The sequence below is a fragment of the Macaca mulatta genome, chromosome 1 (assembly GCF_049350105.2).
Source record: "Macaca mulatta isolate MMU2019108-1 chromosome 1, T2T-MMU8v2.0, whole genome shotgun sequence".
NCBI classification, from domain to species: Eukaryota; Metazoa; Chordata; class Mammalia; order Primates; family Cercopithecidae; genus Macaca; species Macaca mulatta.
The window spans coordinates 121,651,565-121,664,089 of NC_133406.1; the positions used below are offsets into that span (position 1 = coordinate 121,651,565).

Sequence of the window (12,525 nt, forward strand, 5' to 3'; positions counted from 1 at the left end):
AGAAGTTGTGAGTCCTGAGGCAAGTTATACAAACTATAAAATCATTTAGGTTATTTGACTAGCCGGAAAACTTCAAATTTTTTAGTCTTATGTTAGTACCTCAATTTTTCTCCTGTATACCAACTTCATAGGATTTTAATGGGAATTAAATGAACCAACATTTGCAAAGCTTAGAAACTAGAATGTAGAAAGCACTACTTAAATATACATTAAATAAATATATGGGATCTGGGACTTTGAAATGAGGTCTTGGCTGGAGGCAGGAGTTTGAATGCCATCAGCATATGATTGTAGCTGAAACTCCAAGATAACGTAGGAAAATGTTGATGAGGATTATCATGCCCAGTGACAGAAGTGGGCTAGGGACAGAATCTTCAGAAACATTAACATTTAAGGAGTAGCTACAGCTAGCAGATCCAACAAAGGAAACCAGGAAAGAAAAGCCATAAACAAAAGGAAACTATAAGGGGAAAGTGTTAGCTCAGAAGTCACACAAAATGAAAATGGAAATGGACAGTAATGCCAAATGGAACACAGACACTAAAAAGCATTTACTAAATTTGGCATTTTGAAAATCATTAAAGTTATTTTACTGCAATGGTTCAATAGAGTGAGCTACTTGGGCTAAGAGATATTGCTATGGGGTGACTAGTGGGACAAAGCGAGAGCAAGTACAGATAGTGAGTGTAGGCTGCTGGGAGACACTTGCTAAAGATAGAAGCAGAATAGCAACAACAAGGAGATATTTGATGAGGGGAAGTATTTATTTTCCTTTTCCTCAGTTTTTTTTTTTTTTTTTTTTTTTTTTTTTTTTTTTTTTAAGAGGGATTTGTATATGGTCTATGAGGAAGGTGATAGTAGAAAGGAAGAGAAAGGAACCAACACAGCCATGTCCTGGAGGAGACAGCAAGGAATCAGTTACAGAGCACAGGTAGATAGACTGCTCTAGATAAGTGAAAGAACCTATTATTTAAAACTGAAAGGAGAAGATCAGAATAATGATAATAATAAAAGGCAGATAGGAGGCAGGACTAACTTGCAGCTTTCACTCAGATGGCCAGAACAGTGTGTAGAAACTCACATCCTGAACTTTTGCTCTAAGAACTACTGCAGGAAGATACTAGGAAAAACAAAAGAATTCACAGACCCTTTGAAAGAAGTAGCTTGCCACTGCAAACTCTGTGAGACAGCCAAAAACCTATGAGTGCCTAAAATGTGAGAGGGGAAAAAGTCAGCTTCTGAACACACATACCCACTGGGGAACCTAAAAATCCAAATCACAGGGGAAGAATTTAACTTTACCTAGAGCTGAAATCAACTTAGAGAGCCAAGCAAAATATGAAAGTAGAAGAAGCAGTAGGAAGAGCCCGGTAGGCACTCCCAGTCCCCAGAGAAGCCCAGGGAAACCATTTCTGACTTTATCTCACAGAGGTCCTTGGGAAGAGCAGCCAGTGGAACTGGGGAAAGACCACAGCGAGAAGGAAACTCCTAGCTGAACTTTGTAATGATTGTGACCGAGTGCAAATAATCCTGGGCAGAATCCAGGGGAGTGGGGGGTGGCCAAATGGGAAGTGCAGATATGCACACAGAAGCTGTGGCAGGCAGGGAGGGGTGGGGCCTGAAAGCCCTGTTTGCTTTCTCAGTGGGGTGGCTTGTAGCCTGGGGAAAGATCTTATCCCTGCTCATCAGCTACCTGGATATAAACTTGATGTTATTGGTGGGGCAAGATGGGAGTGAAACTGGCCTTGCTGGCTGAGTGGGAGCTGGGTGAGGCCTGTCATTACCATCTTTTACCCACATCCCTGGCAACCTGTATGATGCAGAAGAGGCAGCCATAATCCCCCTGGGAACATAATTCCATTAACCTGAGAACCACATCCCATCCCCCACAGCAGCTGCAGCGAGCCCCACCCAAGGAGAGTCTGGGCTCAGACACATCTATCCCTGTCCCCATCTTTCTCTATCCACCCTGGTAGCTGAAGACAAAGACATAATCTATTGGGAGCTATATGTCCCCACCTATCACCTGAGAAACTCAAATACTTATCCAGTCAACCTTAGGGCAAGCTTTTATCGCCCCATACTACCACAGCTGATGCTCTCTTGAAAGTGCCACCTCCTGGCTAGAGGCCGCCCAACTCAACCATTACAGTAACTCATAAAAGAATGGCTGCACTCAAGAAAGGAGAAAATAACACTAATTCCACCACCTGTAACATCCTGGCTAACCAGAGGCCATGTCTGTGCACATGACAATTTCACTGTTACCATAACCAGCATTAGAGAAACCAGCGCACTGAACCAAATTAAAACCAAGGACCCTCACAGAGTCCACTTCACTTCCCTGCTGCCTTCACCAGAGCAGGTTCTGGTAACCATGGCTGAGAAACCTGAAGACAAATAAAATCACAGGACTCTTTGCAGACACCCCCCGGTACCATCCTGGAGCCTGGTAGCTCCACTGGATGGCTAAACCCAGAAGAGATATAACAATCACTGCAGTTCAGCTCTCAGGGAACCCCTTCCTCTAGGTAGTGGCTTGGGACTGGAGGATCTGGGGCTCAAGGACTGCTATTCAAATTCTTTTGTCCCACAGAGTGTTCCCCTCTTTAGGTTGTTCCTCCAGTCCCAAGCCACTACCTAGAGGAACCAGAATTGTTTTTCTGGTTACTTGTCATTTGGGTAGACTATGTCAGAGGGAAGATCAGGGACTCAAGAGCCATTGTTCAGATTCTTTTGTCCGCTGGATGGCTCAACCCAGAAGAGATATAATAATCACTGAAGTTCAGCTCTCAGGAAGCCCCCTCCTCTAGCTAGTGGCTTAGGACTGGAGGAGCCTCCTCTTTAGGGAGTTCCTCCAGGGAACACCCTGTGGGACAAAAGAATTTGAACAGCAGTCTTGAGCCTCAGATCTTCCCTCAGACATAGTCTACCCAAATGAGAAGGAGCCAGAAAAACAATTCTGGTAATATGACAAAACAAGTTTCTTTAATATTCCCAAAGATCACACTAACTCTCCAGCAATAGATCCAAACCAGGAAGAAATCTCTGAATTGCCAGAAAAAGAATTCAGCAGGCTGATCATCAAGCTACTCAAGGAGGCACCAAAGAAAGGTGAATACCAACTTAAAGAAATTTTTAAAATGCTACAGGGTATGGATGGAAACATCTCCAGAGAAATAGATAGCATAAATAAAAAACAATCACAACTTCTGGAAATGAAGGACACACAAAAATGCAAAATACACTGGCAAGTCTCAACAATAGAATCAAACAAATAGAAGAACTTCAGAGCTCAAAGACAGGACTTTCAAATTAACTGAATCCAACAGAGACAGAGAAAAAAAATTAAATGAACAAAGCAAGAAGTTTTGGATTATGTTAAATTACCAAATCTGAGAATAATTGGTGTTCTGGAGGAAGAAGAGAAATCTAAAAGTTTGAAAAACACATTTGAGGGAATAATTGTGGAAAATGTCTCTGGCCTTGTCTGAGATCTACACATCTAAACACAAGAAGCCCAAAGAACACCTGGTAAATTCATCACAAAAAGATAATCATGTAGGCACATAGTCATCAGGTTGTCTCAAGTCAAGATGAAGGAAAGAATCTTAAGAGCTGTGAGGAAAAATATCAGGTAACCTATAAAGGAAAACCTATCAGATTAACAGCAGATTTCTCAGAAATCCTACATGCTAGAAGGAATTGGGGTCCTATCTTTAGCTTCCTTAAACAAAACAATTGTCAGCCAATAATTTCATATCCAATGAAACTAAGCTTCATAAATGAAGGAAAATAAAGTTATTTTCAGGCAAACAAATGCTGAGAGAATTCACCACTACCAAGTCAGCACTACAAGAATTGCTGAAAGAAGCTCTAAATCTTGAAACAAATTCTCAAAATAAACCCAAATAGAACCTCATTAAAGCATAACTCTCACAAGGCCTATAAACAGTAATGAAATGGAAAGTAAACAAGGTATTCAGGTGACAACTGGCACAATAAATAGAATAGTACCTCATATCTCAATACTAATGTTTAATGTAAATAGCCTAAATGCTCCACTTAAAAGATACAGAATGGCTGGTGGATAATAATTCACCAACCAAGTATTTGCTGTCTTCAAGAGACTCACTTAACACAAAGATTCACATATAGTTAAGGTAAAGGGATGGAAAAGGGATGCAAATGGACACTGAAAGTGATCAGGATTAGCTATCCTTATATCAGACAAAACAGACTTTAAAGCAACAACAGTTAAAAAATATAAAGAGGGACATTGTATAATGAGATAAGAACTAATCCAATAGGAAAATATCACAATCCTAAATATATATGCACCTAACACTAGAGCTCCCAAATTTATAAAACAATTACTATGAAACCTAAGAAATGAGATAGACAGCAACACAATAATATTGAGGGACTTTGATACTCCACTAACAGCACTAGACAGATCATCAAGGCAGAAAGTCAAGAAAAAAACAATGGACCTCAACTATACTCTAGAATAAATGGACTTTACAAATATTTACCGAACATTCTACCCAACAATTGCAGAATATATATTCTACTCATCACCACATGGAACAGTCTCCAAGATAGACCATATGATAGGCCACAAAGTACATCTCAATAAATTTAAGAAAATCAAAATTATATCAAGTACTCTCAGACCACAGTGGAATAAAATTGGAAATCAACTCCAAAAGGAATTCTCAAAACCATGAAAATACATGGAAATTAAATAATCTGTTCCTGAATGATCATTGAAATCAAGATGAAAATTAAAAAAAAATTTGAACTGAATGATAATAGTGACACAACCTATCAAAATCTCTGGGATAAAACAAAACTGGTGCTAAAAGGATAGTTCATAGCATTACATGCCTACATTAAAAGTCTGAAAGAGCACGAATAGAGAATCTAAGGTCATACCTCAAGGAATTTGAGAAACAAGAACAAACCAAATCCAAACCCAGAAGGAAAAAAGAAATAACAAAGATGAGAAAAAAACTGAATGAAATTGACCCCAAAAATTACAAAAGATAAATGAAATGAAAAGTTGAGCTTTTGAAAAGATAAACAAAATTGATAGACCATTAGTGACATTAACCAAAGAGAGAGGAGAGAAGATCCAAATAAGCTCAATTAGAAATGAAACAGGAGATATTACAACTGATACCACAGAAATACAAAGGATCACTCAAGGCTACTGGGAACACCTTTATGCACACAAACTAGAAAACCTAGAGGAGATATATAAATTCCTGGAAATATGCAACCCTCCTAGATTAAACAAGAAAGAAACAGAAACTCTGAACAGACCAATAACAAGCAGTGAGATCAAAATGGTAATGAAAAAAATTGGCAACCAAAAAATGTCCAGGACAAATGGATTCACAGCTGAATTCTATCAGACATTCAAAGAAGAACTGGTACCAATCCTACTGACACTATTCCAAAAGATAGAGAAAGATCTGACCCTCCCTAAATCATTCTATGAGCCAGTATCACCCTAATACCAAAAACAAGATAGAACATAACACAAAAGAAAACTACAGACCAATATCCCTGATGAACATAGATGCAAAAATCCTCAAAAAATACTAGCTAACTAGTATCAAAGCAATAATCCACCATGATCAACTGGTTTTCACACCAGGAATGCAAGGATGGTCTAACATATGCAAGTCGATGTGATACACCACATAAACAGAATTAAAACAGAAATCACGTGATCGTCTCAATAGGTGCAGTAAAAGCATTTGACAAAATCCGGCATCACTTTATGATTAAAACCCTCAGAAAAATTGGCATAGAAGTAACATACCTTCAGCTAATAAAAGTCATCTATGACAAACCCACAGCCAACAGAGGGAAAGAGTTGAAAGCATTCCCCCTGAGAACTGGAACAAGACAAGGATCCCAACTTTCCTCGTTTCTGTTCAACATAGTACTGGGAATCCTAGCTAGAGAAATAAATCAACAGGAAGAAATAAAGGGCATCCTAATCAGTAAAGAGGAAGTCAGGCCATCACTATTCACTAATAATATGATTATATACCTAGAAAGCCCTAAAAACTCATTCAAAAAGCTCCTACATCTGACAAATAAATTCAATAAAGTTTCAGGATACAAAATCAATGTACACAAATCAGTAGCAGTGCTATACACCAACAGCAACCAAGGTAAGAACCGAATAAAATCTCAACCCCTTTTTCCCTACTGCAAACAAACAAACAAGCAAAAAAAAAAAAAAAAAAAAAAAAAGAAACTTATGAATATACCTAACCAAGGAAGTGAAAGATTCCTACAAGGAAAACTACAAAACACTGCTGAAAGAAATCATAGATGACACAAATGGAAACACATCCCATACTCATGAATGGGTAGAATCAACATTGTGAAGATGACCATACTTCCAAAAGCAATCTACAAATTCAGTGCAATTCCAATCAAAATACCATTATTTTTTTGCAGGACTAGAAAACACAATTCTAAAATTCATCTGGAACCAAAAACAGCCTGCATAGCCAAGGCAAGACTAAGCAAAAAGAATAAATCTGGAGGCATCACATTACTTGACTTCAAATCTATTATTAAGGCTGTAGTCACCCAAACAGCATGGTACTGGTATAAAAATAGACACACAAACCAATGGAACAGAATAAAGAACCCAGAAATAAAGTCAAATACTTAGAACCAACTGATCTTCGACAAATCAAACAAAAACATTAAGTGGGGAAAGGACACCCTATTTAACAAATAGTGCTAATATAATTGGCAAGCCACCAGAATGAAACTGGGTCCTCTCCTCTCACCTCATACAAAAATCAACTCAATATGGATCAAAGTCTTAAATCTAAGACCTGAAACCTTAAACATTCTGGAAGGCAACATCAGAAAAACCCTTCTAGACATTAACTTAGGCAAAGACTTCATGACCAAGAACTCAAAAGCAAATGCAACAAAAACAAAAATAAATAGATGAGCCTTAATTAAACTAAAAAGCTGCTGCACAGCAAAAGAAATAATCAGTAGAATAAACAGACAACCCATAGAATGGGAAAAATTCTTCACAATCTATACATCTGACAAAGGACTAATTTCCAGAATATACAAGGAACTCAAACAAATCAGCAAGAAAAAATAGAATAATCCCATCAAAAGTGGGCTAAGGACATGAATAGACAATTCTCAAAAGAAGATATACAAATGGCCAAAAAACATGGAAAAAATGCTAAACACTAATCAGGGAAATGCAAATCTAAACCACAATGTGATACCACCTCACTCCTGCAAGAATAGCCAAAGTTAAAATATCAAAAAATAATAGATGGTGTGACTGTGGTGAAAAGGGAACACTTTTACACTGTTAGTGGGAATGTAAACTAGTACAACCACTATGGAAAAGAGCATAAAGATGCCTTAAGGAACTAAATGTAGATCTACCATTTGATCTAGCAATCCCACTACTGGGCATCCACCCAGAGGTAAAGAAGTCGTTATATAAAAAAGACATTTGGACATGCATGTTTATAGCATCACAATTCGCAATTGCAAAAATATGGAACTAGCCCAAATGCCCATCAATCAATGAGTAGATAAACAAAATATTTCTATTTTATGGCTGAATACTACTCAGCCATAACAAGGAATGAAATAATTCCATTTGCAGCAACCTGGATGGAGTTGGAGACCATTATTCTAAGTGAAGTAACGCAGGAATGGAAAACCAAGCATCATATGTTCTCACTTATAAGTGGGAGCTAAGCTATGAGGACGCAATAGCCTAAGGATGATCCAGTGGACTCTGAGGACTCTGGGGAAAAGCTGGGAGTGGGACAAGGGATAAAAGACTACACATTGGGTACAGTGTATACTGCTCAGGTGATGGGTGCACCAAAATCTCAGAAATCACCACTAAAGAACTTACCCATGTAACAAAACACCACCTGTTCCTCAAAAACCTATTGAAATTAAAAACAAACAAACAAACAAAAAACTGAAGGAAGAAGGGAAAATGGATGCAGCTAAAATTAAGGATAGAAAACTGACAGATTTCATAGCTCATTGATAACTGTTTCCTTTGTCTAGAAAAAACAGTTGGTAGTTTACCATGGGTTGCTGAACTAGAACACAAATAAAAGCTGTTGTTGTTGAGAAAGTAAACACTTTGAGGCTAGACTGTCTGATGGGTCACCCACATACAGTGAAGTAGCCAAGGATGATGGCAGGTGTTTAGTGCAAAGTGATACAGGTCAGTGACAGCATTGAAGAGTGGTAGAGGGTGGCATGGTCAGATAACATGAGCTTGAAAAGAGGGAGGAAGAAACATCTAATCTTCCGGAATGTGCAGGTTATTGTTTGCTCCTTCCCCTGAAAACCAGTCTTCACTCCCATCGACCCAGTCAGAGGTCCTAGAAGGCTATTGCTTAAGGCCTATATCATTCAGCCACTCTTTCAATTTGCTTATAGGTGGATTTAGCCAAAGGGAATCGTGAGAAGAAGACTGGAAGGCAAGAGAAAAGACAGGTTGTTGTGTTTTTTTGAGGCTCACTCCTTTGTGCCAGCACTTCTTCCAGTAGCACCTGAATTTTCCCAAGACTAGAGCTCCTGGGGAGTAGCCCTTCCCCAACATCTTACACTCTCACAGGATTCTGTAAACATATTTCTTCTCCTTGCTTTTAGCCCTAGAGGCGGTAATGCCTCCACATTTTTGCTAATGTCTGCATGTCTTAATATCCCTTATTTTACCCCATAACCCACCTACTTCTCTGTAAGCAGTCAGTTATTAAATGGCTTTCATTTAGCCAATACAAGTTCATTCTCTTGCTTGCTGTACCCCTCAGTGATACAAGAGGTAGTAGGGAATTGTGAGAAAGATTACATTACCTAGTAGCTACAAGTAGGTGAACTATGGGAGAACCAGCATTTTCTATTCCTGGGGTCTGTGGGGGTAGTGAAGTCAATAAACTGCTTCAGGAATAGTCAGGGGAAAATGTTGCACTAAGCTGGCCATCATTTGCTAAGGAGTAACAAGATCAAAGTTTTAGATTTGTCTCTAAATTTTGGATGAGAGAAGCAGAGGTAAGTTAGAAGTAACGACTCTAAAAGTAGAAAGCCAAGGAAAAGTGAATCATGCTGCATGGGTTAAAATTAAAACAAAGAATAATGACATAACTGAGAAACATAAAGGAACAAGGAACTATCAAATATTTGGACATAATTAACAACAAGTGGTCTTAATCTGCTATGGGGTGGGAACTGGAAATGGTCTGTTTTGTTTATCATAGGCAAATTATTTTGGCCAGAGACCAGAGTTAATTTTCTCCTGTTTTTATTTGCTCAGGTTTCCCAGCCAGCCGCTTATTGTGAAAAGCTGTTCTGATGTTTGCAGCTCTCTCGCACTCAAGAATGACAACAGTCAGGCTTTTGGATAGGGGATGACAAGATACAGCACCACAATGCAATGGCCTCCTTTACTGTGGAAAAACTGGTGACAGATCAGTGGAAGTTAGTGAACTCAGTAGAAGTTAGGAAGACACAAAATATTTGATAGTTGCTAGCTTGTCTTTTTTTTTTTTTTTAACTTTTTCTTAAGCTGCAGGCAAAGTTTTATTTTAATTTCCGGATGTTTTTTTGAAAAGTTAAATAAATACAGAAGTGCTCTCAAGTATCTGTGTTTCCAATATCCACAATTAATTAATGTTAATATTTTGGCATCATTGCTTCAGATATACTTTATATATGAAAGAAATAAAATATTACTTAGTTGAAGTCTTTCTCATTCTTATTCCCTCTTTACTTCTCCCCAAATAAGCTTTCATTAGCTTAGTTTATATCATTCCAGTTTGTGTTTTCATATTTTTACTACATACTTTAGAAACATCTAAGAAAACATATAACGTTATATTATGTTTTTCAATTTTATATGAATGCTTTCATATTTTATGTAAGTTATTGCATCTTGGTTTTTATATTTATTCTTATGTGGGGGGATCTTTTCATATTGATACATGCAATTCAAGATCATTGAATTTAATTGCTGCATGACAGCCTGTCTCAGGCAGAGATCTTCAACTTAACCACTGAACCTAAGACAATGATTTCAATGACTTCTTTCTTAATTCTTCCAACGATGATCCATAATCAGGACCATTCTAGATATGCTGCAATTAGTTAATTCATTACATTTAATGGATACCTTAGGCCACCGAAATTTCCTCCCTGAACTGCACTTGAGAAAGTCTGCTCTGTTGTATCACTACGCTACATTTTATTTCTTTATTCCCCATGCTGACAACATTTAACTGCTTCCAAAATATTACTTGAACAAATTCATTTCCCTCTGAAGATATCCTGCTCTACAAGTACAAGAGTTTTCCTGGGCCACGAATCTAGACACTAAATTTCTAAACTGTAGGATGGGAACATTTTAAATTTTACTAGAGATTGCAAAATTATTCTCCAAAGTAGTTGTACTCCTTTAACAGAACTCACACCCCCCACATTCCCATCAACATTATTGTCAGACTTCAATTTTTGCCCATTTGGTGTGAGTGAAATAGCATGTTACATTAGTTTTCTTTGATTATGCATAAATATATGCATTTTGTAAATTTGTTAACTATCCAGGTTTCCTCTTCTATGAATTTTCTGCTCAAATCCTTTGCCCTTTTTCCCATTTGGTTTTTATTTTTTAGTTTTTTTTTTTTTTTTTTTTTTTTTGGCTGGGGTGCGGTTTGGTAGGACTTTCATAAACACATTTTTAAATTAACACTAATTCTTTGGTTGTTATACAAGTTTCAAATATCTTCTCTCAGTTTGTGTCTCATGTTTTCTCTATGTTTATGATATTCTTTTATATAACAGAAGGTTTACATGTTTATATAATCAAATTTATTAATCTTTCTCTTCTCTTTATAAGATGTGCCTTTTGTGTTATGTCTAAAACTTTTTTTTCTACAATAGGGTCATAAAGATATTCTTATAAAATTGTTGCTAAAAGCTTTTCTTAGGCTACTTAGATTAGTAAACCACATAGAATTTATTGTGTACATATTTTTCCTAAAAGGAAGGCAATTGTCTGAGCAGTATTTGTTAACTAATTCTGTCCTTTTATAACTGATTTGTAATGGCATTTCTATAATATGTTAACCTAATTTTGTATACAATAAGAGCTACTTCTGGCCTCCCTGTTTTCTCCACTGATCTTTTTGTGTATCCATGCAGTAATACCCAAATGGTCTTAATCGCTATTGCCTTCTACCGTCTTGATATATGCTAAGCCAAATTCCCAATCTTCTTTTTTGGAATTTTCTTTGGCATGCAGTTTTTGTTCAATTAATAAGTATTTAGTGTATATATGTTAGACACTAGCGATATAGCAATGAACAAACTGAAATTCCTGCTCTTAGGCATCGTACATTCTAGTTGGGGTTAAAGACAGATTAAAAAATGGTTAAAGACAGTATGTCAAGGGGTAATAAGAACTATAAATGAGAGTAAGCAGTGTAAGATGATAAAGCATTACAGGGTAATGGGAATTCTGTTCTAGTCTTAGACACTTAGTCTTACATATAGATTTAAGAATCAGTGTTTCTACTTTCACAAAAATTTGTAAATTTCATTGAAATTTCATTAACTTATAGATTGACTTGGGGAGACTTGATATCTTGACACTGTTAAATCTTACAATTAATAAACAATGTATGATCAATGTTACTACTGAAAAAGACAGAGCAATAGTAACTATATTTGTCTTTCTACCTAAAACAATTTTAAAATTGAAAATGTATGAAATAATTAAAGACAATAGACATCAGATAATGAAGTAAATGGTCCTTAAGAGACAGCAAATAAATGAAGTAGCTTATATGGGGGGCAATAAGCCCAAACTTATTGCCTTGAAACAATTTCTGGGCCACAATGCAGAAAGGGCAAGCCTGATGAACTCTTATGTTGCAATGTCAGAGTTAAGCCAATGTGACAGAGCTAAGTGTTCTGGGAGACAAAGGCAGCTCAAGTTTGTAGGGAAGAGGACTGGAGAGTAGAGGGCTACGCAGAAAAAGAACTCCAGAGATCTGCAGAGGGTTCCACTTGGGTATTTGGAAGAATACTGATCAATGGATGTGTAAGGAAACTACCTGAAGCTGGAGAAGGAACCACTTAACAACAGTATCAGAGAGATAGTATCAGCATTTACAAAGGACCAAGAATAGTGTCTGCTTCCACCAGCCAAAATGGAAGATTTCTTCATTCACAGAACACTGGGAAGGGTACCCAGAAAGATCTTGTTTCAGTAATGAGGCACTACTGGCATCAGGCAAAAATTCTATTCTTTTCTTAACTAAAAGATCTTTAACACAAGATGTGAAAGTATCAAACTTTTCCCAAGTAACTACACTGTGTCCTCCATAAAAAGTTCCTCTTTTATATCTTATGGGAATACAAACATATCGAGCACCCAACAAGGTAAAACTCACCGCATGTGCATTCAGTAAGAAAATTACCCATCAT

The 12,525-nt window shown here is 37.2% G+C and overlaps 1 long non-coding RNA gene across 1 annotated transcript in view; it reads left to right on the forward strand.

The window, feature by feature from the left end:
- LOC144337771 (uncharacterized) overlaps positions 1–9,786 on the forward strand; it is an 81,005-nt gene extending 71,219 nt beyond the window's left edge. The window contains exon 3 of the long non-coding RNA XR_013411270.1: positions 9,356–9,786. This is a non-coding gene — a long non-coding RNA (uncharacterized LOC144337771). The remainder of the gene's footprint in view (positions 1–9,355) is intronic.
- The last annotated feature ends 2,739 nt before the right edge of the window (positions 9,787–12,525 follow it).